A 22,996-nucleotide genomic window follows, 5' to 3' on the forward strand; every position below is an offset into this window, starting at 1 on the left:
TGGGAGCATAAAAATCCACGGCAGGTCGCATTTACACGTGCATAGTGTGAGTAAAATGTGAGCTGTTACGCAGCCTGCATAGACAGCTGGATTGATTCAAATTCAAGCGTTATCTGTTCGGTCAAATTAGGAGTGATCCAGCACCTAAAAACTTCCATTTTAACAAGCCCTGTACGTGTCTGTTCTCTTGTGCGCCTTAAACCCACTATTTTTAAATTTATTTGTGATGATGAGCAATTTGCAAAGTGATCTGATGGCATATATTTTTGTTTTTAGAAAAATGAGACAATTCTGATCAGAATTCAGAATTCCCGGTATACTGTTGCAGCATGCATTTGATCCTGTTTTGATCCTACGACTGACGGTGCCAAAGTAGTGGCACAACAGTGGCCTTGCTCTTGTTCTTGTTTTAAGAAAAACTAATCTTAGAGGCTGACATATATGACATTGCTCTAGATATTAAACTAAACATTACTCAAGACAAATTTCTGTAACAACACATTTTATTTCATTGACTGTAACAGTGCTGCAGGAATATATTTGAACCAAACACACGAGCAGCTAATTTGATCAATACACTTCAAACAACATAGGACGCAGAGTAAAGAGTAAAGTAAAATCACCTGCTGTTGTGTTTGGTTGGAATGAAAACCTGCAGACTGTTGAGTCACAGATCACTAAGACCCTCTGCTCAAATCCCATCTGACAGCGGCATTGCCTGGGGAGGACCACAGGTTTGTAAACAGAAAGCTGTTCCCTCCACCACCATCCCACTGCAGTGGCGCTGTGGAGCCACCATCTGCAGCCAGGATCATCTGTGTTGACAGTGTGGGAGAACAGAGGGGGGATGGGAGAGCAGAAGGGAATCTCTGTCTATGCATTTCTCTCTCTCTCCCTCTCTTCACTGCTGCCAGTGGCAAACTGGTCTGTACCTTCAATCTTAAACCAAGGCACAGTTCAATGAGACAGAGAGGGAGAGCGAGAGAGAGAACGACAATTAACACCAAAAGAAAATCAGGACATGACAATTTAATACATGCAGCATATGACCTGTTTCCTAATTGTGGCATGTTACTGGCAAGAGTGAATTCATGTGATGAGAGTAAAGGGGGGTCTGTCCCTCACAATATGAAATCAATATCACTAAGTAAATCAGATTTGCCTTGGGTTATCAGCTGGCATACATCATTCAGTAAGTCAAACACAGGCTAATGAAACATCCAGTCAAAGGCTTCAGCCCACTCAAAGAGGTGTGATAAATATATAACAAAACCTTATCAAACATGCAGTAATACGCTACTTCTACACGTTAACTATACATCAATCAAATATTCTTTTTAGCAGTTTGTCTTTGTTAGCGAGAAAACAGAAGTGATAGCATGATGACATATGCACGCTTGTTTTTTTCTTTGAAGGGTAGTGGATGAGGGCCGCTTGTTTTGCCTGCCTGTACCTGCATACAGCTGTAGGTTTCGAAATGAAATGTCGCATAAACACTGACACAAATCCCTGTGAATAAGTGATCTGTATGAAGCAACACAGTCACATATATAATGCATTTTTCTGCTGAGTCCTGGACAAATACATTCTGGACTGTACATACAGGCAGTGACACTGTATGACACACCCTGCCATTTAGTTTCTGAAACACATACTACAGCCTGGGCTTTAAAACACTACAAGTCAGTCTGCTTAAAAAAAGTATGTTTAATATTGCTCATCAAAGGAAGTTAGGAGACATGACTCTATGATAGCGCCTGGATGAGCCTGTAGCTTTAGAGGATTGCACATTACATCCTGGACAACTTTCCAATATTACCAGCCAATATTAACTTATTAACTCACAGATATACAATATCTGTATCAGCATGCATGTTGGCTGACAGGTAATGCAGGTAGTGTGACCATAACATAGTTCACCCACCAGAGCACTGACAAGTTGATTTTTCCACTGTAAAATATCCCACTCAATATGTAAAAGAACAGAAAGAGAATAAAAAGAAAACTAGACAATTCCGGCGCTGCCGAAATTTTGACAGTGGCACGAGGGGGCTGCTGGTGTTATCTATACCACTGTTTCTCAAGCCTGGTCCTGGAGTACCACTGCCCTGCATGTTTTAGATGTATCCCTGCTCCAGCACACCTGATTCAAATGAATGGCTCGTTATCAGGCCTCAGCAGAGCCCAGTAACGAGCTGAGCATTTGAATCAGGTGTGTTGGAGCACACCTTACATGGAGCAGCAGAGCAGGGCAGCTGGTGCAAGATCTCTCTTTATTTAAATGTGGTGGGGGCGAGAAGAGACGTTTGTCTACAAAAAGATCCAAAAATTCTGTGTCTCCTATTCACCGTTTGGCTTTTACAGCAATTTCAAAAAATTTCAGGCGATTTCTCACTGGCTCTTTCACTCTAACTGATGATGTCATCCACTCCAGGGGGAGAAGTTCTGAGCATTTTTTTGAGAAACTTTATGGTCTTCAGATGATAAGAGAGATAAGAGATATCAAAAAGTGAGCTGAGGTTAATTTTGACCCGAGAAAATTGTTTACGTTTTAAAGTTTGAATGAAGTCTCTAGGAGAAAGTATGGCGAGGCAGCGGAAACTTGAAAAAGGCTGAAATTTGAGGAAATTTCCCATTCATTTCTTATGGGAAATTTTTCGCAGTTTTTTGCGAATAACTTTGCAAATTATTAACGAATCCTGTTAAAAGTACATAGCACACCATTCCCGATTGAGCCGCACATTTTGATATATAGTTTACGAGGGTTTTCTCAAAGCTGCGGGACTAGTTACGGCTGAAAGTCTGGTGGAAGATGAAAAACAGGAAGAAAAAACGCGAGAGATTACAATAGTGGCTCGTGCATTGCCTTGTGCCGCTGAAAACAACCAGTATTAACATCAGTGTCAGCCTCAACAGCTAACTGGCTAGCCTGGCTAGTTTGTCCCAAATTACACAATTTGTACTATTTCCATTCTACAACCTAAAAATGTAAAACTAAATATGGACAGACTAATTGATGACAGGCTGATTAATTGAACAGACTGGTTACAGGTCTTGGGAAGACTACTGCATTCGTGAAAAAAGTTGTTTCCAGCCTTTTACTGAGCAAAATTTATTAACAGTTCTCCAGTGATAGAGGCTGACCAATGAATCAGTTTGGCCAATAATAGCATATCAGACGTTTTAGAAAAAATATTGTTATTGGTGGAACTTGGGTCCTATAGTGTCCAATGACTGCACAGCCTGCACCAGTCACACAGAGGGCACCCATCAACGTTTTGCATGGAAGTCAAGGTACTGTCATTGTGTACCAGAGATAATTTAAATTCAAATCAAAGTTAACTTCAGAGAAGACAGTTTCATTCAGAATTATGAGCATGATAAGGTTGTTGGTTATAGTAAGGCTTTACCATCTTTTTAAATTGGCAGAGGCACAACTCTTAAGAAACAATGAAAGTTCTGAACTCTTTCAGAGTTCAGACTCTTTGAGCTACACGAGTCCACATGGAGGCTGTAGTGTCCAGACCAACATGTAAGCAACCATCCCACACAGACAAGCAGCAATCCCACATAAAGAAACATGGAAATGCACACAGAGAGCAGAAAGAAGCCACACATATTAGGCACATATGTCATCCTCTGTTGTTATCTTGATGAGTAAATCTCCAGCAGAGTCTCTGTTATTCCATCAGTACACCGACAGACTCATTAGCTTTGTGTTTGTAGAGGAGCAGTCCACGGTGAGGACAGAGCAGCTAGCTCATGAATCCCCAGTAAAATTAAAAACTGAAAAACTTAGTCTACAAACACACTGCCACCAGTGTAACGCTGGTTACTCATAGCATTAACTCGAAACTTGATCGTTACTGAATTAAAACTACTTTCAGGCCGTGGGTAAAGCCCGAACCTGGAGACAACTTCATCTGTGTCACTTGGTCCACTTTAATGTCCGCTTTCACAGTACAACAACTAACCACTGACAACAAATGTGATACATCACCTCACTATTGCTACTGCATCACTCACATGACAGGCAAGGTGCACCATATTAACATCATGACCAAACCTAATCTGTATCTATGTGTGTGTGTGTGTGTGTGTGTGTGTGTGTGTGTGTGTGTAAAACAATTCTCTCCATTAATCTAAGAAAAATAAGGTAATCTACACAAATTTCAACATGAATAAATCCCGTTTTACCCAAGCAAACATGGTCATTACAATTTGGCCATAAGTGCAAGCCCAGTTTCTAATAAATTCAAAGATTGTTTATTTCCAGGTGTTGAATTTTTTGCATCATTTTTCTCGCATCTTTCTTGGGAATATCCATAACTTTGCTTTATGTGTACTACTGTTGGTGTGGCAGAAGACTGCAGTATAACAGCAGTTTAACTCCTTGGTTCTGTTTGCACTTGACATAAGAGGAAAGATTGATTTTTTTTAGCTGCTGTCAATCCCAACTCATACTGTAAACCCCAATTATGGCTTTCTGAATTCCACTGTGCAGTTGTGCAATGACAATAAAAATGAACTCTGAACTGCATGTGGCTCTCCCCTCCCCCTCTCCAGGGTTACTGGTCTCTTGGAGTGACAGATTGCATTGGCAAGCCTAGCTCTGCCTCACATGGCCTATGTGAGGTCAGCGAGGCTAGCTGTCTGTCGGTGACAGATGGTAGCACGTAGGCCTTGCCAGCTAGCCTCGCTTGACGGGCAGTTAAACCTGCTGCAGGCTCCTCGTCATCTGAATGCAGCAGGTCAGTGAAGGCTACTGAATCAGCGGTGGTTATCTCACTGCAAGTCGCCGTGCTGGCTTGGATTACAAGATCTCACCCCAATCAGAATCTTAGTCATTTAAAGAATGTCTTCAGAAGGTCAAATGTGTTGTATGTATCAGGTACAAGTTATGGTCACTGCTGGGACTGGATATCACACTGAGCAGAGAACAACAAGTACAAGTGGACATGCTTTACAAAGTAAAACATGCAGACCTGCCAACCTTGGGAAAATACTGTATTTTGACTGCCTCATCGGTACACCACTTCATATGCTTCTGCACCACACACCTGCCCTATTATGAAGTTATTAAACATATAAATGAGCTAACAAGAAAACAACTTTTGCTTTTCAGTACGCATGCTCAAAAAGTATTTAAAAGTATTAATATTTCATCATATGATATGTTTTCTTGATATATGTATAAAGATACACACACGCACACACACAACCCACCTGCCGGAGTGAGGAGGGGATTTCTGATTGATCTATAAGTGCAACAGAGGCTAATCAATTTATTCTGTACAGAGAATACAGGTTTTACACTCTGATGACATCCTGGATTAAAGCTGTGTTTTCAGTTGTTTAGAGTGGTTTTATTGTAGTAGAGTATTGTAGAGCCTGACCAGCATCTAGTTCCAGTAACAGACTGAGGAACTGGATGTAGTGTGACAAGCAAACAGGATGAGCCAATTTACTGACAGGTGGGTGCATTAGGTGACCATGGGGGGTGGGTGTGAGTGAAGCTGGAGTCAGAATAAAATGTGGTAAACTACATTATCCGTGTAAGAACCCAAAGACCTGCTAGTGCACCACAATACTTTTATACAGAGGAGAAAAACATCGCTTTATTTAAGCACTGCTCATAAAATCACCTTTTCTGCAGGAATTGTGTGAGTGACGTACCAGCTCTGCAAACTGGTAAAGCAGTTCACAACTCGTTTCTAAAACAAGGTGACTGTGAAGAATCTAACAGATGTGCAAGTGTAGAGGTTGTGTTGGAATTATGCACAAATACAGCATTTAAAGCATGACTGCCCTCATAGACGCCATCTGATAAATATTTTTGTTATTTTCAACTTGTGGAGTATTTAACAGCTTTTGTTTTCATCACCAGTTCACTGCAAAGCTTTAAGTGCATCCAAAGACCAGTGGCCACATCTTAGTCAGTTACAGAATGAATGGTGATTTAGTTACGCCCCATGTAAGATATACTTCCCAGTCTTGTTTGAAATGCATTTGTTTAAACACCAGGAAGTGACAATGTGACATTTATCCACGCATCTTTATGAAATACGGTGCAAGACAGAGCTACACTGACCTCTCATAGGGCTAGCTGGTAAACTACTGTGGCTGGCAAGCAAATCATACACACACTAGCTAGCCGGAAAGTCACTGTGACTCTCCCAGCTTCTTCCTATTTCCTCTGTGCTGTGCCATTTACTCCCCTCTGGCACTTGCTCTCAGTATTGTATGTCATTTCATTATTGAAGAGGAGAAGAGGGTCACCAAAGTTTGCAGCAAATGGACAACAAGTTAATGCAGTTTATTCAAGAGATTTGTACTGTTAAATCCTGCCTCGTAACTTTCTGTAAACAATCTATAAATCTGTATCTCTGGCACAGATGTGGACAAATTAAGATGCGGTGGCAAGCCTAATGTCGTGCTCTATCACCCAGGCCTTATCTGTATTTAATTATCTCACTTTCTGCCTTTTATAGCGCTCTGATTCTTCCGCTCTCTCAGACTAAAAAGGTTTTGAGCATCAAGGTTAGCCAGGGAAAAGCCCTTTGCCAGAGGTGTGGAGTTTTTGGCTTCCTCTAGGACACACTAGAGGAGAAGTGTCTGAAATATTTGTTGTATATTTTGAGAACGGGGGCACATTCTGGAAGAGGCGTAGCATACAAGCTAATTTCTAGGCAAACTGCAGCACTGAATCAATGCTGTGCGCTGAACCATTTAAAACAAAGGCTTCCTTCTTCTCCTCCCAGCCTTGTGGGAGCAACACAGGTTTACACACTACTGCATCAATACAAATACACACATCCTAAAATCAGAAGCCATGTTTTCTGAAGACTTTTGGCAATTCAGGAGAAATTTGACAACCAGCCAACTTCCTCCAGGAGCAGGAAAGTGTGTGAAACAATACTAGGAGTCAGTGTGGAATTAAAGACAAAGCTGGGGGTGAAAGGTTTCTGCACAAACAGAACAGGGCACAAACACATTGGGTGTGCTGTTTGTCCTCACCTCCTGGCCTAAATAGCTCTGATTCAAAGTCAGTAATTGTGCAGAATAAAGCTCCTCAAAAAACACACAGAGCAAGTTGAGCTGCATGCAATCCACAGCACAAAAACAACACCTGAGAATAAAATCACACAATAACACAGAGACCAACACGTCGCTGTTCCTTTCACCAAACAAGTTTATCCATCTGTTCCAGATTAATACGACAATAGAAAATCATTTCCTGTGCTATATGCAAAATGACTTGGCTCTTGGTTTCTGGTGCTAACTGGTCTGGAAATGAGAGCTGTGTGCAAGTGCTTATAGGCTATTAATCTAAAGAGCAAACACATTGGAGTTATGGCATCATGAATAAAATAAACGGGCTCAGCTGAGGAAGAAGGCTGACCTGACATCAACACTGCTAGTTGCCAAAATGGGTGGCAGCAGTCACATAGCTGTCACAGCAAAGTGTCTTGGTTCAACCAAAGAAACCAAATGAACAATGTCAGTAAGTCAGGCAGAAGGTCCTTGGGTATCTAAGCGTAAACAAACATGACCATCACAATGGAGACTGGCAGCTTCTGCGGGTGCTATCCTGCACTCAACACTGAGCGCCGCTAGATGGAGTTCACAGGGAACCTGCTGGATTCTTTAACAGTTCAAAACAGGAAGAATGTGCTGTTCTTGTGGAATTCAAACGACAGTTTTCAAACTTTCTGGCTTTCACAGATGGTTACAAGCCCAAAATGTATGTTCTACTCGGTAAAATAAGACACTGGTGACGGGAAGGGATACAGGAAGCAACAGCATTTATGGGAAATGTGGTCTGTGTGTGGGGAAGCAGTGGCACTAACAACTGGAGTGTTATCAAGACTGCCAATCAGGTTAGGGAATTTTCAAACCTACGCTGTTTAGGCCGGTTGAAACAGCTGGAACATCCTCATGTGGCTTTTAGTGATGCCTTTTGCTTGAATTTTTTTGTGCCTTAAAAGAAACCAAACCGGGCCGTCCCAACAGCTCAATGGTTGAGGTGCAGACCACATCAGTGCAACGCCTCGGGTTCAGGCGGAGGAGCTGTGCATAGAGCTGCATATCATACCCGTCCCCCTGTTTTCTACAGGCTTCTATACTATCCTGTCCAATAAAGGCAAAATACCAAATATATCTTTGAGGACAAAATAAATGGCGATGAACAAGTTTAGCAACTCAAACGAAATTTAGTGTTGAAAAAGCCCACAGCCAACATTCCCATTTTGTGTATCAATCTTGGTACAAACATTGGCACTGAACTGCAATCGATCGTATGACCTAGCCCTTCTGTGCCAGCTACACAGCACGCTGCTAATGCATGACGAAGTAGGCACAACGAGACACTAACACGGAAATTAATTAATAGATCGTCCCCATTGTCAGCAAGCTAGCAACTGTCCAGTTAATAAACAAGAAAGCCACTCACAAATAACACAGAATACAAGCAATTAATAGTGTAAGACACATTTAGTGAGGACATTACCATGGATGTAAGTTTTACAAAACAGAGATAAACCGCGTACATTCTCCAGAGATCAGTCAAGTAACAAGAACCACTGTTGTTGAAACTAATGAGAGGTTACTGAAAACACATGACAGTGAAAGGATAAATAAAAAAAAATCCAAGTTGCCTTGTCTTTTGAGTGTTATAGATATTCCACATTTTCATGTTCAAATATCTGCATGGTCTACTGTATAATGTGGATAAGCAGGTAGAAACATTTCACAGCCCAAGCCGGCTGTAGATCACTCACCACAGTAGTAAGTCTGTATGCACCACCAGTATGTTCAGTCAGAGCGTTGTACCATGGGCTCAGAACCTGCAACAACAAGAGGTGAGAGACTCGGTCAAGAGGCTTTTCAATCACAGTATTTGAGAGAAAACCAAAGGATTCTGCTAAACGCTTTAGAAATCTGTGGTACTGTTGCATCTAAAGTCAAAGGTCACATTATGTAATAAAAAAAACTACGATCATATACTCCAGATGTACTCAAACACAACACTAGTTTCACAGAGCTTGTGCAAGACCTGCAAAGAGGTCATTCATATCTCACAGAACTCCAAAGGGAGCTGGAAGGTTTATTTATAGTAGTAAACAGACTTTATATAAATGTGAAAATTGTATGTTTATAAAATATGTGGAAGGAGCTTTGCCTATACTTTCAACATGAAAACAGAATTTGAGGAACTTCAATAGCAGCACAACATATTGCACAGTCTGTAATTTCTTGCACTTGCCAAATGCAGAAAATGGCTCTGCATTGTGTTTACTATCAAAGTTCCCCTTTAAAGTACTTCTAGTGGTGATTTTCAATGATTGGGTTCCTGTTTTGATTTTATTTCATGCTCTACAAACACATGCACAAGGATGGTCATCTATGTGCACAACAAGTGAAACGATGAGAGCAATTAGTGTGTAAACATGCCAAACATTCTCTAATTGAGGATTCATCACTAATCTTTGTCTTATATGCAATAGTAAACTGAAAATGTTTGGAAGATGTATTGTTTGTTGAATAAATTTAACTATTAAGCAATATAATCTTAGACTTAGGCAAATTGTGAGTGACATTTGTCACTATTTTCTGACATTTTACATAATTCTAAATGTAGTCACAAACGGTCTAAAACATCACACAACACAATGCCGCTGATGATTTTTGAAGAGACACGCTGAATATAAACGTAACAGTGTCTGCTCATAACAAAACTCCCACCTTTGAAGCTTCAATGCACATGTCACTTACCAGCACAGATTTGTTAGTATAGCGAGAGACATTTTCACCGACTGTACCTACTTTGGAAAATCATCAAAATGTCCCTGACTGAAGCCATGCACTGAAAGCAAAAAAACCTAAAGGCGTCAGCCAGCAGCACATGTGGACCAAATGGTCTGACCATGTGACTGACACTCATTCAGAAGTCTGAACAATGGCTGCGCTCTTCAGGCAGAGGACAGAGGGAGACAACAACACACCACCAGAGCATGTTCACTGCCAACAGCTGGCGGCCATCATACACCTGTGCAATATAAAGCAATGCACGGCAAATACTCGACAATCAACACCACCTTTGTGAAGCCCATAATGTTCCATTTTGGTAATAGTGTCACTCATCTGTGTGGTAATTATTAAGGCTGCAGACTGAAGTGGCATCACAGCACTGGTTCCTGACCTGGGGGCCCTGACCCCAACTCAGGGTTGCAACAGTTTCTTGATTTTAAGGCCTATAAGAAAACCTTTTTTAAAAAATATAGAGAAGGCCCTTTATATATCCACAGAGCTTTCACTCTGTGTATATAGCCTCATTCTGCATTAGAAAAGCACACAGTTTAAACAACCAGAGCTCATAGAAAAATGTCCAAAAAAACAACACAGAATTGTCCAAACATTTCTGAAAATATCAGGAAAACTCAACTCTGATGCACTATTCACAGGAAATTATCTCAAAATTCATCCAAATCACTCATTTTACACAAACTTCCTGCAGTTATTGCGGTCATTTATCAGTTATCTGATATGGCACATGACATGGAAGCTATAAAAAAAAGAAATGCTGGATTTTCAGAAAAATATTCATATAAAATAGAAGAAGCGCTTCAAGCCAAGAAAAAGAAGTGTCTATTGTCCAGTGCAGTAATTATATTCAGTACTGATTTGAAGTCACTGTGTCACATGACATGGGAGCTATGGAAAATTTGCACTTCTTTTCTATTCAAATATTTATGTAAAATGAATTACACGTTAGCTATAATCAAAATAGGTGTGCTGCATGAGACCAATTTAGTGTACTCTATTTTTCTCAGAATTTTCACTAACATGGCCGATGATGATGATGATTCATGGAGTCCGAATCTGGAGCAAATGCCAGTTGAATATCCATCTTCAACTTGGCGGTGACCAATAATACACAGGCAGCCCACCTTTGAGTTTGACAGGCAGGCACAACCCTGATATGTCACTTAGTCAGGGGTCATTGGTTTACTCAATGATAGAACAAGGGGTCCTTTAAGGAAAAGGCTTGTGAACCACAGCATTCGAGTGTTGCTGGATTGCATAACATGGTTAAGGGCACTGGAAATCACTAAACATTAACTTTTTTTTTCCAGGCTCCTTAGCCTTGCTCACTGATTCCTTCCCTGTTTTCCCTAACCTTGATTCCTTCTGTGCCTCTGTCCTTGTAGACATCATTTCCCTTGACTCCTCGGCCTCTGCTGCCTCTCTCCACTGTGTTGGTGAGGCTGTGGCAGAGGCTGCAGAGCAAAGGGAGGGATGATGTTACCACAAAGAAAGCAGGAGTAGCAGGGTGTGGCCAGGGAAATGCTGAAGTGTTGAAGGTTGCAGATGGCTTGCTGGAGGACACAGCCTGGCATGGCAGGAATGAGGTTTGTAAGAAACAGAAGGCTGTCAAGATAGTTATCTCGTGGACCAAACAAATGTACACATCAAGCTGCAATTCTCGAAATACCCAAAGCTCAGTGGTTTACAGTACAGAAAGAAGAAGAAATAGCTTCAGCTTTACAGCCTCAGTTTTGGGGCCTCGGTGATTAATAGATGTTTTACGATTCTGGCTTCCAACGATTATGAAAAGAAAATAATCGAGACACAATTATTGTGCTGCATACCATTTCGGAGTGATGCTCTCGTTTTGTCTTGTGTTCTAAATCGAGTGCATCCCTCTCATTTAAAGCGACGTGCTTTACGTAACATGCCCAGAGCTGACGGCGTGTTGCTGGTTTTCATGCACACTCAATACTGAATGGTTTCGATAGAACTCAGACACATCACGCAGATAAAAAGAGTGAAGCCCACGATGCCATGATTTGTTTTCAGTGGAATGCAATTTAAAGTTCAATGAAATCTGCCGTTAAAAATCCAAGTTTTTTATAAAGTCCAATAAATGTGTCATGTTTCCAAAGACAGTGAATAATCGTGTTAAATAATCACGATCTTAATGTTGACCAATACAATCGTCATTATGATTTCTGCCATGATTGATCAGCCCTTGCCTCAGCCAATACCGATGGGTTGGACAATGGCTTCATAATAGCCAACAATGATTGATACTGACCCTAGAAATCAGACTGAGACGATCTTTATCCTGTGAAACATTTGGAAGACACAGCACAATTCTGTCATGTAAGCAGCAACATTCAAAGTCAAAAATTTAGATTGACACAAATTGTGCAAGTGGATTTCCTGTGCCGTTCCTGTGCCTGACTTCCTGCCTGACTCGATCTGCTCTGTGCAGCTTGACTTGGCAAAAATAGACTTGTGGCATATTCTTCGTGGAGCAAAGCGGATAGCTGCTTCTGGGATGTGTCTTTCTGATTTCTTTGCACTCTCTCACTCTGCATTAATACCAAGTTATTGGGCTGCCCCTTAAATCTCTCATCTCTCCCGTAACACACACTGTAATCCATGTCAGACATAACAACCACAGTACGAAGCAAGCCACAACTGTAATATCACACCTTTCTTTATACATAAAATCACTGCTCTCTTGTATATATGGGAAGCTTATGGCCCTCAGGCCTTTCACTCAACAGCAATGCCACATCATAAACATGGGTTGTATCAGTAAGTTCATGTTAACACCACAAATCCATGATGAGATCATTCTTCTTTTATTACTGGCCCATCCAAAGACATATGCGCAAGCTCAACCAAAGGATAGAACCTTCAGATTTAACCCATTACAGATGAACACACCAACTTCTGAAGCAGCGCTGAGCCCCAAATCTCCCTGATAATAATGCAATACATGAGAGGACTGCAAGGATCCCACATTCAGCTAGAGTTAAATACACCTCGGCTTTCTCCCTCATCAAGTACACAAGCGACGCCTCATCAGAGGGGAGAAGCCCTGCCAAGGAAAATGCTAACTCAAAGTCAATGAGAGCTGGTTAGATTGTGAGATGGGCTGTGGGACGTTTTTCAATTCACATTCCAATAAGGCTGAACTATGTAAGATGGCATGCTCGTTATCTGCTACTCATTATTAGTTCAATGCTAAATCACTGACATCAGCTGAGCAAATTTCACATGGCCCAGATTTAAACAAAATGTGCCACTCCAAATACAAATGAAGTATCTAATAAGAATTATCTATGAAACACGAGAGAGAAAACTTCATAGTCATGTTTTTTATTGCTTTTCCAATACCCAAAACACATGGAATGGATTCAACAGTCTGTTTATCTGCTCTAATGTAAGATGCAAATGTTAGCATACCCGCCTAACTAACTTACTACACGGATCTACCACTCTTATTGGTCAATCTGCCGACCTCACTCCTGTAAACCACGTATGTGGCATGCTCTGCTAGGAAGTTTGACATGCTTAGCAATGTGATCTGCTTGAAGTACTAAAGCAGAAAAAGCACCAGATCAGAATATCACACACACACACACACACACACACACAGAGAGAGAGAGAGAGAGAGAGATAGCAGGCGTGGACAGATAACAGCAGAGTATCAGTGGATACTCTTCTGCTGCAAAACCCCTGAATCACTAATCCAAAAACAGGAGCGCTTAAAAGCACGGGCAACCCAAGGCACCAGTTCTACACTAGCCCCTGAAGTCAATCTGGACATAGCTTGTGTTTAAACTAGTCAATCACAAATTTCAATTCCAACAATAAATGTGTTTATATTCCGACCAAAAGCACCACCTTCTTACGATGCTGTCTTATGACAAAGTGTTTTGTCGCATTTCAACTAACTATTTTATCAATCTGGTCTGTTCATGTATTTTAGTGCCAAATTCCAATAAAAGCTGTCTGAGGACACTTTCCATATACAGCAGGTCTAGACCATACATTCCTTAATGTACAAATAACCAGCAATTCCCCCATACGCAATCAATCATTTATGAGCACACTTCCCCTACAATAAATACAGTTACAACTGTTTCAGCTTGGTCAACAATTTTTAAACATTCTGATTCATCAACAAAGACCACTACACAGTACAGTTTCTAGGGCCCTGTGATGCCCACAATGCAGAAAACACAGACTGAATTGATTTTTAATGAAGGGTAATGGAGAAACAGAGGTGGTCTGGGTCCTTTAGGACTGTGTACATGAATGTGTCCTTGGCTTCACTTGTAGACCACCTATTCAACTAATGTCCTCTGTGTAAGGGTTAGGTTCATAGGTTACATAATCATTCATGAGCCAACAGCATCATAGTAAATTGCCAAACGACAAGAACAAACTATATAATAGCAGGCAAAATGGATTGTCGCGGATGGACACGAAAAACTACACACAAAACGAGCTGTCTGGTTCCCATTTAGGAGTCGTTGTATTGCCAGCAGGGCTGTACCTCAACTTTTTACAGCACTGTGCTTCAGAAGCTGAAGTTTTGTAGCACAGCCCACGAACATTGTCACCATGTGTTACCATCACAAGAGTTGTTCTCTTGCTAATGATTTACTCAAACATGGGCAGAAGTGTACAACAAAAAATTGGTTCCAAAAGGTTTCTCAGTTCTTTAACAGAATGCAACATATTGGCCACAACCAGGATCTTCGAGCGGACATCACGTAATAAAAGGTCTCATTATATAAGTGTTGTCTCCTCAAATCTTTCTGGAGCCTCCCTGCACCAGAAGTAACCTGCAACAGAACAAGAGCTGCTGTTCCTCATTTAACATAATCCAAGGGAAATCCTTTTTCCACTCTGCGTTTTACCCTTATTTTCAGGGTTTCACTCGTTTCTTCCTTGCAGACTGGTTTTGGTCTCGGTTGATAACTTAAAAAAACTGCTTCATCTTTTCACGTCATCCAGCTCAAGTCACTCACAGATACATACAGAAAATGACACGTCAAGCTCGTGAGGTGTGTCTCTGCTGCCGCCAGACTGCAGCAGGTTCATGCCCATTCAAATAGTAGAAGATGCCAGACTGTTGTGCTGCTTTTGGAAGTTATAAAATCTAACTGGAAATGCCTAACCCAGGAAATAACAATTCACAACTTTTGAATTTGATTTACATAAAGTTAAGTGACTGTCCTGATACTATGTTCAGCAAACTTTTGTCAGATAAAGAAGTTATACAGTGAGATGCAAAAGTTATAGTTTCTTAATCATGATCAAACTTTTTATACATTTATGTAATAAAAGTGCTAAATTTGTATTGTCCATCTTCCTTGTATAGACATGCAGTCTAAATTCGACAACCCTGCTAATACACTTATTATACTGGATATATATATTTTGTTTTTGTACATAATGTGTGACCTAAAATGGAAATTAGCTGAATGTGATTATATTTATTATATAATGTTGAACCCTAGTATTTTACCACATAATAACTACATATATATTAAGAAACACAGCTTCCCTGTGCCAAAACGGCAGCTGTCCTCTAGGAATTGCAGGAATTGATGTTGGATGTTTGGATTTGTCTCAGCCAAGGAAACGGTTTTTAAGTGCACAACGGACTACAGCTACCAAGCAGAATTGAGACGCGCCGTCGATTCAACTTGCACACAAACAAGCGGCCCTATCTCACAGTAGGTATTTGTAATTGCATCACAGTAACAGTGAATTTCACGGTAAAGTAACTGTTGTGTAAATTCAATTAAGAAATGGTTTAAAATAACTCTACCGTACCGTACTTCATCACACTTGCCTGTTTTCTTGCCTTACAAACAAAAACAAGTCAAAAAGTTAAAAAACAAAAGATTCAAAAAACAGAAAAACTAGCCTTCTCTTAAAACGGAAACTTCAAGGTTCCAAATGAGAACAGAGATACTATAGAGGTGCATTATTGCCACCAACTGTCGCTCTCAGGTCGTGACTACGTGGTAAGCACGAGTGAAAAGCAATATACAGATAAGCAGAAAGGAGTACGAATCAGTTCCACTCAGAGGTAGGTGTGCACTTACGTGGAATGTCATCAACACGCCCACTGCTCGCTGTGTAGCAGTGCATCAGCTGTGAATGACTGTGTGAATACGGCTTCAGGGATAGCTCCCACGATGGAAGCAGCATTGCCAAATCCCTACCAGTGAACACACACCTACTGTTGCAGGGTATATACCGTCATACCGCCCAACCCTAGCACACACCATTTTATTCACCACGTGCAACACTGTACAGTCCTGGCTAGGTGTGAGCTGTCCACTTGTGATTGGATCACCCAAGACGCATGCTAATGCCTGATGTAAATGGTTCATTCATTTCAGCCACACTACACATCCTCAATGACACTACTGACAAAATCAAGCATATTTGCCAAAGCAGCATTGCAATGGGCCACACGGTCAGAGTCAGCAGTCCACAGACAGTTCAGCAGTTCACACTACGGGATTAAATCCGCACCCACAGTGCAGCTGCAGCGCAGCGTTCCTGTGTTGGCACGTCAGCCCTGTCCTGGAAGCCGCAGAATGCCCACTGCCCTTCTCTCTGGCAGCACAGGGACACCAGCTGTATTGGGCGTTCCCAGCAGCCTATAAGCAGTGAGCGGTCCTGTCAAAGTCTACTATCAAATGTAATGCTTGTGGCTCAATCGGAAACACAAAGAGTGAACCATTTATAGCAAATGATAATACATTTAGAATTTCCTGCGTGTCAGTAGAGTAAAAGTGAGCGGTGTCAGGCTAGAATGGCCACCCGCAGCATACCTGCACCAATATGATTGGACATGATTAGTCAGCTGATAGTCACACAGCTGTGATTGTGGAGCATGGATAAAACAGCTGATACAAGTGCAACATCAGTACTCTACCTGAAACAACACAAACATTTTGAAATACCATTGCTTACAAAAATATTAAAAAAGAAAAAAATGTCAGAGAGTATAAAAGAATATATTTTTGCATGCTAATATTTACCCAAATTTCATCATCAGAGAGAGTGCCTAATCCTGTAAAATCATTAATTAATGAAATGATCATGTTTGTAATAATTCTAAATGTAATGAATATCAGTGAATTTAATTTAATGTAACAAAACACTGCACTATTCTTTAATCAAAGAGATCTTCTTCATCTCCATACGCAGCTGTCAACACACTGGGTTTGACAGAGGCTGCTCTCCTGTTCCTTCACTCCTCCTTGGATACAATGCTTAGCTTTTTCATTTTTTCATTTTCTCCTACAGAATATCTGACTCCACGCGCACAGCCATGAAGTCTTCAATGAACTTGAGTCTTGCATTTGTCAATGTGGTTGCACTTCTTGGAGTATGTTGAAGTGATGAGCTCTTGTTAGTGAGCTGCCTCTCTCTCGCTCTCAGAGGGCCTCTTCGACATGACGGTGTGTCTGAGACACCAAAACATAGCTGCTTAGTTTCTTTTTCTGTCCATTCGGCTTAGGCGATGTGAAAAAAATGCTTATACTGGTAGGAAAACCCCTGATTTTCATAAATCGCATCCACGTGATTGGGCCATAGACAGTTGAATTAGCACAACACAGCCTCGTTTTAGCAGGGTTTGTACCTGGGTTGTGTAGTTGCACGTATCTGACTGCCCAAAACAGTTTGTCGTCAGGTCAGGCTGGACTGAATCTTTTTTTGGAAGAGGCATCTGCAGCAGTATCCCTGCTCATTGGTCTCACTGAAACTAATGAGGAGGCTGTGTTATTTTCAACCAGCACTGAATAAATGCAGCCTAACTGTGAGAATTGACTAGTGTGACCTTGGTTGTCACCAGTAAGTTAATAATGGGCTCCCTGTTTGTAGACGCTGGTCCACACTGCCCCAGTCTCAATACTGCAGTAGACTTTCTGCAGCAGTTAAACAGTGGACCATTTATTATTTGATCAAAAGTGTTAATAAAGATCATAAAAAAAATATGTGCTCCCCAAATAGTATTTTTAAGAATTGGATCTACTATGACCTGAGTACTAATTCAGTTTTCATACTGGGCTATCATCAATACCTGAGTTGGTTTTGATATATTCAAATTGAATATATTAATGTATGGTCAACTAAACTATGATATGGGACTTTCCCAAAGGTTGAAACGGAAGCTGCAGGGTACAAATAATCCCCCTCAGTCTCTCTGCAGCAGAGAGGAAGAGGAGCTGCAGGCCTGTAAACTTCAAAGGGTAAAGAGGGGGAGGGCCACCGAGCACAGACACATTCTTCACAATGTTGAACTTGACCCCTGGGGTTGCCACACACACCATGTGACTGCTGTCAACTACATTTGTGTGTGCATGTGAGCTGGCCTGAGAGTGTATGCAGTAAGGGTGTGAGTGTGTGTGTTTGTGTCTGAGATTAATATTATCTACTCATTTCAACCTGTTTGAGCACTTAAAATCTGCATTTCGAAGTACATTGGAAAGGATCAAAATATAAGGCAATCCTCCATGACTTTTTTTGCACAAGATGACTTATAACACACAGCAAACAAGCTGTGCATTTTTATAACCTGTCTACCTTCCCCACACTATCATGACTGAGTGAGCTGTCAAATAACATTTCTTCTCCACTCAACTGACCAGAACAGACAAAAATTAAGAGCTGTATCACTTGTAAATAGGCAACGTGAAGCCAACAGCACATCTGATTTCTATACCAGAAACCTTAAAACACAAACATAAAGGGCTGAATGATTTGGAGAAAGCAGCTAATTGCCATTTTTCTCACCAGTAATATATTACAATAATGAAACTCCAAGCTATTCACACTTAAAAGGACATTCAGTGTCACTAATTCACCTAAACTGCTCTTCTCTGGACTGCAGGAGGAAAGAGGGGAGTCCCGAGGAAACCTAAACAGACACGGAGAGAACATGAAGACCCCACAGAGAAAAGGGCCCCAGCTGGACATTGGGTTCAAACCGACAAACCCAACTTGCTCTAAAGTCTAATTTATACTTTCAGCATCTCCAGCCACAGTGGTCTGCGTGGTGTAAAAATTGTCACTTGCACTGTGTCCACAAGGCACAGCCCAAAATATTACTGTCACTGTATATACAAACAAAACCACATGTGTCCATTTTGCACTATGTGCGGACATTAAGGTGACAGTGCTAACCATTACACTACCACACCGCTCTACCTCACATAAGACACACGTCTCAACTCATTGAAGTCTTGTTAAAAATTAGGTTTTATGTAAAACTGATTGTGATTTATGTTAAGACGTCCACAGAACGCACAGCAGGTTGAGACTCTGTGACCATACTGTACTTTGTGATGTTATTATACTGCATGGGATTGATGCCTTCATAGTATTCTGCCGCACCTCCCCCTCCAACACTACCATTATCTTACACAGTACTGTATTTCTACAATTAGGCCATTTCATTTAGTCCATCATTCAAATTACCCACATCACCGAAATTACGCACACAACTACATACTGATTGTGGAGGTTCGGATCATTAATATTATAGACCTCAACAACCTCAACCCAACACCTCTGCAGACGTACAGGATCCAGGGATGTTCATATTTGTGTGTCTTTCCATCTCATGATAGGCTAAGGAAGACATTTTCACTCACTGCACTTCTTTGTCCATTTTGTCTTTCCCTTTTCAATTCACAACACTGATGAGCAGTGGTTACATAACTGTACTACTCCACCACTCTCTCTCTGATTTAATAAGGCCAACTAATCAATGTGTCCTGTGTAGATAACATGACTCAGCTGCCTGTGCTGTAAATAACCATATTCCTTTGTCCTGTGCTCAATGTTTGCACTAGAAATGCAATATCAAGGACACAAAAGCAAATCCAGTACATACTTAGAGTGTTTGCATGATAGTTCAAACAGCCTTCTGGTCACAGCTTAGGAGCATGATAGAGTAGTTAAATGTACACATTTTGTTTTATTCTCAGTCTGAATTATCAAGTGACGCTACAAAAGAAGCAAGTGACTATACAGAGACACCTCAGGTTTCTCTCAGTGCCTCATTTCAAATTCTAGTGTCAGGTACGGCATGGTCATTAATATAAACCTTGCTTGCAGCACAGTCAGGGAAACTGGGCCAATGTGAGGATGGCCGTGCATGTTGGTTAAGAAAAGGTGGCCACGTCCAATAGCTATCAAAAACCAATCAGATCTGCATGCTTCTCTGCTTCCCCACTTTTCTGTCACACATCAGCCCAGGAAAATGTAAAATTACAGCCATTCAAATGCACTCATATATAAGGTCAAAATGAAGCACATCATTATTTTTACTACTACTTATTACATTACATTTACAGAAATCTGTTGACTGTAAACGCATATTCTGTGTGTATGAGGATGGCATGTCTAAGCCAACCACTCAATACTTATTTGATGCTGTATGTATCTCTATAGCCACAGAGTTCCCATACATTTATCTATTTGTGGCAGCCCACCGCAATATTAACACTGATGGCCATGTATTGATTCTTACATACACACCAACAACACACCCCCTCTGTGATTAGCACCTCATCTCTGTGCTCTCCCTGAATCACAACATAATCATGTGCAGGGGGAAGGATTGTTGCTGGCTTTTACCTGTGGAGAAGATGGCCGGCCGAATTCCTGAATAACATCAGTCTGAACTTAATGAATGGTTAGCATCATGAACACCTCTGCACAAATCTGTCCAGAACTGATGCATTGTCAAAATCAGAGACCCAACTCTTCAGGTAAGTTAGCAAGCAAAAGCAAAAAGTTAAGAATGGAGCACTGTGTGTGTGTGTGTGTGTGTGTGTGTGTGTATATATATATATATATATATACATATACACGTATACACGGACAAAATGAAACAATGGAGTTGTATATATTATTATCAGGTATTTATTTGTCACAAATTACTTGGCAATTAAATATTGGCAGTGGAGCAGTGGACCCTGATTTTAATGTTGGTCATCTATGTTGGAGACAGGGCAACCTTTTTACACAAGCACTCGGTCCACATCAAATGCAAGTTGAGCTTAGTGGCTTCCAATCACACAGTAGTGAGCAGGTGCTTAGTTCTAATGGTTTCCAACAGTTCATCAGAAATACTAGTGGAGTAACCAGTAATAGATTAGTGCTTAAAATATAATAATCCTGGTAAATAATAACTACTACATCAGTCAAATTATGTAATATAACCAGAAAGGCACAAAAACAAAATAATAGAAGAAATATTTAGAGAATCATCCCCTCCGGCCTTCATGAATTGAATTTTTGTGTCTAACAAAGTGACATCTGCATGCAGAGCCAAAGTCACACCCGAATTCTGTACTAGCTTCAGTTCCACCAGCACGCCGCTGCACTATAATCATGCATATAGCATTTCTTTTATCCGCCTGAAACGCTGACAAACAGTACAGGAGTTTCTGTTCAATACTTGTTTCTGTGCATTTGGCTTGTGTCCTTGCTTGACACACTGAGCCAACCTCAAAGCACAAGAGCAAACAAAGACTGAAGGATACATTGCCTCACCTTTACTGTTAGAAGTTGCACTTGAAAAAAAACACGAACAGTGACAGCCAGCAGACTACTGACATGCACATATGTGCACTTGTATATGAGTAAATAACTAGACTGTAGTCAGCGGTCCTAATCCAAAAAAAAAAACCTGATTAAATAATCTTGGCATATGCTCAAAATACTCAGAGAGAAATGCAAATATATGAGATAAATTCAATGTGTTCAACCATCTAAACATGAGATAATAGAGGCCAACAAAAATCAATGAAGCCTGATAAACCGCATTAACTACAGGCAACCACTGACCACTGATGGTGTGCTTTATATTGACATTGTTATCTGATATAAACACCAAACGCTAATATCGGTATGAGCATTGCTCTGGCTCTGCTAAAAACATCCATTAAAAATTATAGACATAGCCTCTTTTTTTTCCTTCAGTAAGTGGCCATGGTTAATGTGTGATATTGCACTCCAAGGCTCATCAGGACACCTCCGAATACATTATTATTAACATAACCTACTTTCAATATTAGCTGCAACATTTGAACAAAACACAGGCAAAAACTCTTGTGGGAAAGTATGATAGAAAATATTCCATGAAAAGGAGTTGTGAGTTCAAAAACAAATTATTTGAGTTAAATTTCAATTCATGCCTAAAAATACTTTAACCCAATTAGCCTGCAAATCTTGACTCTGGCTAAGCAGAGTCAGAGCCTTTTCCTTATCTGGGACTGGTACATTGTGTCATTGAGTTGAGCTTCACAAGGTTGGCAAGTGGCCCTCTTGGGTGTGTGTGTGTGTGTGTGAGTGTGTGGGTGTGTGGATGTGTGCTCACCCCTCCCCCACACCACCCATGGCTTTGGAGCAACCAGCTGCAAAGCACTCTGAAAAGCTTTGACTAACTAATGAAATAGTACATAATAACATACAATGCACTTTGGCACATTTATGAATCTACTGTATGTTGCAGGCCACCTTGGTTAAACAGCAGCATTATATCAAACTGTGATAATAACTATGGGCCTGCAAAGCTGAACACCTCAAAGTGGTAAGTAACTATGGGACAAATTGCTAACATTGCTCAAAAGCCAGTTTCCGTTTTTAATTTGCAACAACTGTTAGAAGCATTTATCAGAACTGAAGTATTTATCAGAACAGGTACAAAGTGTAGTCAAACACAAAGTAATTAAAAGTAAGAAATATCATACTCATCTAAAACGAAACGAAATTGTTCAGTAAAAAAAGTTAGATTGCTAGCTTAAAACGTTAAAAAAAATATTTCAGCGTAGGCGGAAAAAAACATGAATTGTTCAACCTGATGTGTTTGTGATTGAGATTAAAAATCACTTAAGTGTTTTTAATTCAAAGCTAGCAGTAGTTGCAGGAAGGAAGGGCGCGCTCACAAACACAAACCAACCACGAGAGCTGCCCGAGGAACACATGCACCGTGCGCGCGCGCCTACTCACGCGCTGACGCTGCCCATCCCCCACCCCGACAGAAAATATACAAATAAACGTGCAAAACACAGCAATAATCCGCCCAAACCTTGCATTCACAGTCGTATGTGACCGCTCTACACGGGGGCATAATTTATAACGGCAATAATAA

At 40.8% G+C, this 22,996-nt stretch overlaps 1 protein-coding gene across 1 annotated transcript in view; it reads right to left on the reverse strand.

Annotated features, from left to right (window-relative positions):
• tbl1xr1a (tbl1x receptor 1a) overlaps positions 1-22,996 on the reverse strand; it is a 38,122-nt gene that overhangs the window by 14,832 nt on the left and 294 nt on the right. Inside the window, exon 2 of the mRNA XM_041935217.1 lies at positions 8,781-8,846. The gene's annotated coding sequence lies outside the window, so the exon portion shown is untranslated. The remainder of the gene's footprint in view (positions 1-8,780; positions 8,847-22,996) is intronic.

Source organism: Chelmon rostratus, chromosome 4 (genome assembly GCF_017976325.1).
Source record: "Chelmon rostratus isolate fCheRos1 chromosome 4, fCheRos1.pri, whole genome shotgun sequence".
Lineage (NCBI taxonomy): Eukaryota > Metazoa > Chordata > Actinopteri > Chaetodontiformes > Chaetodontidae > Chelmon > Chelmon rostratus.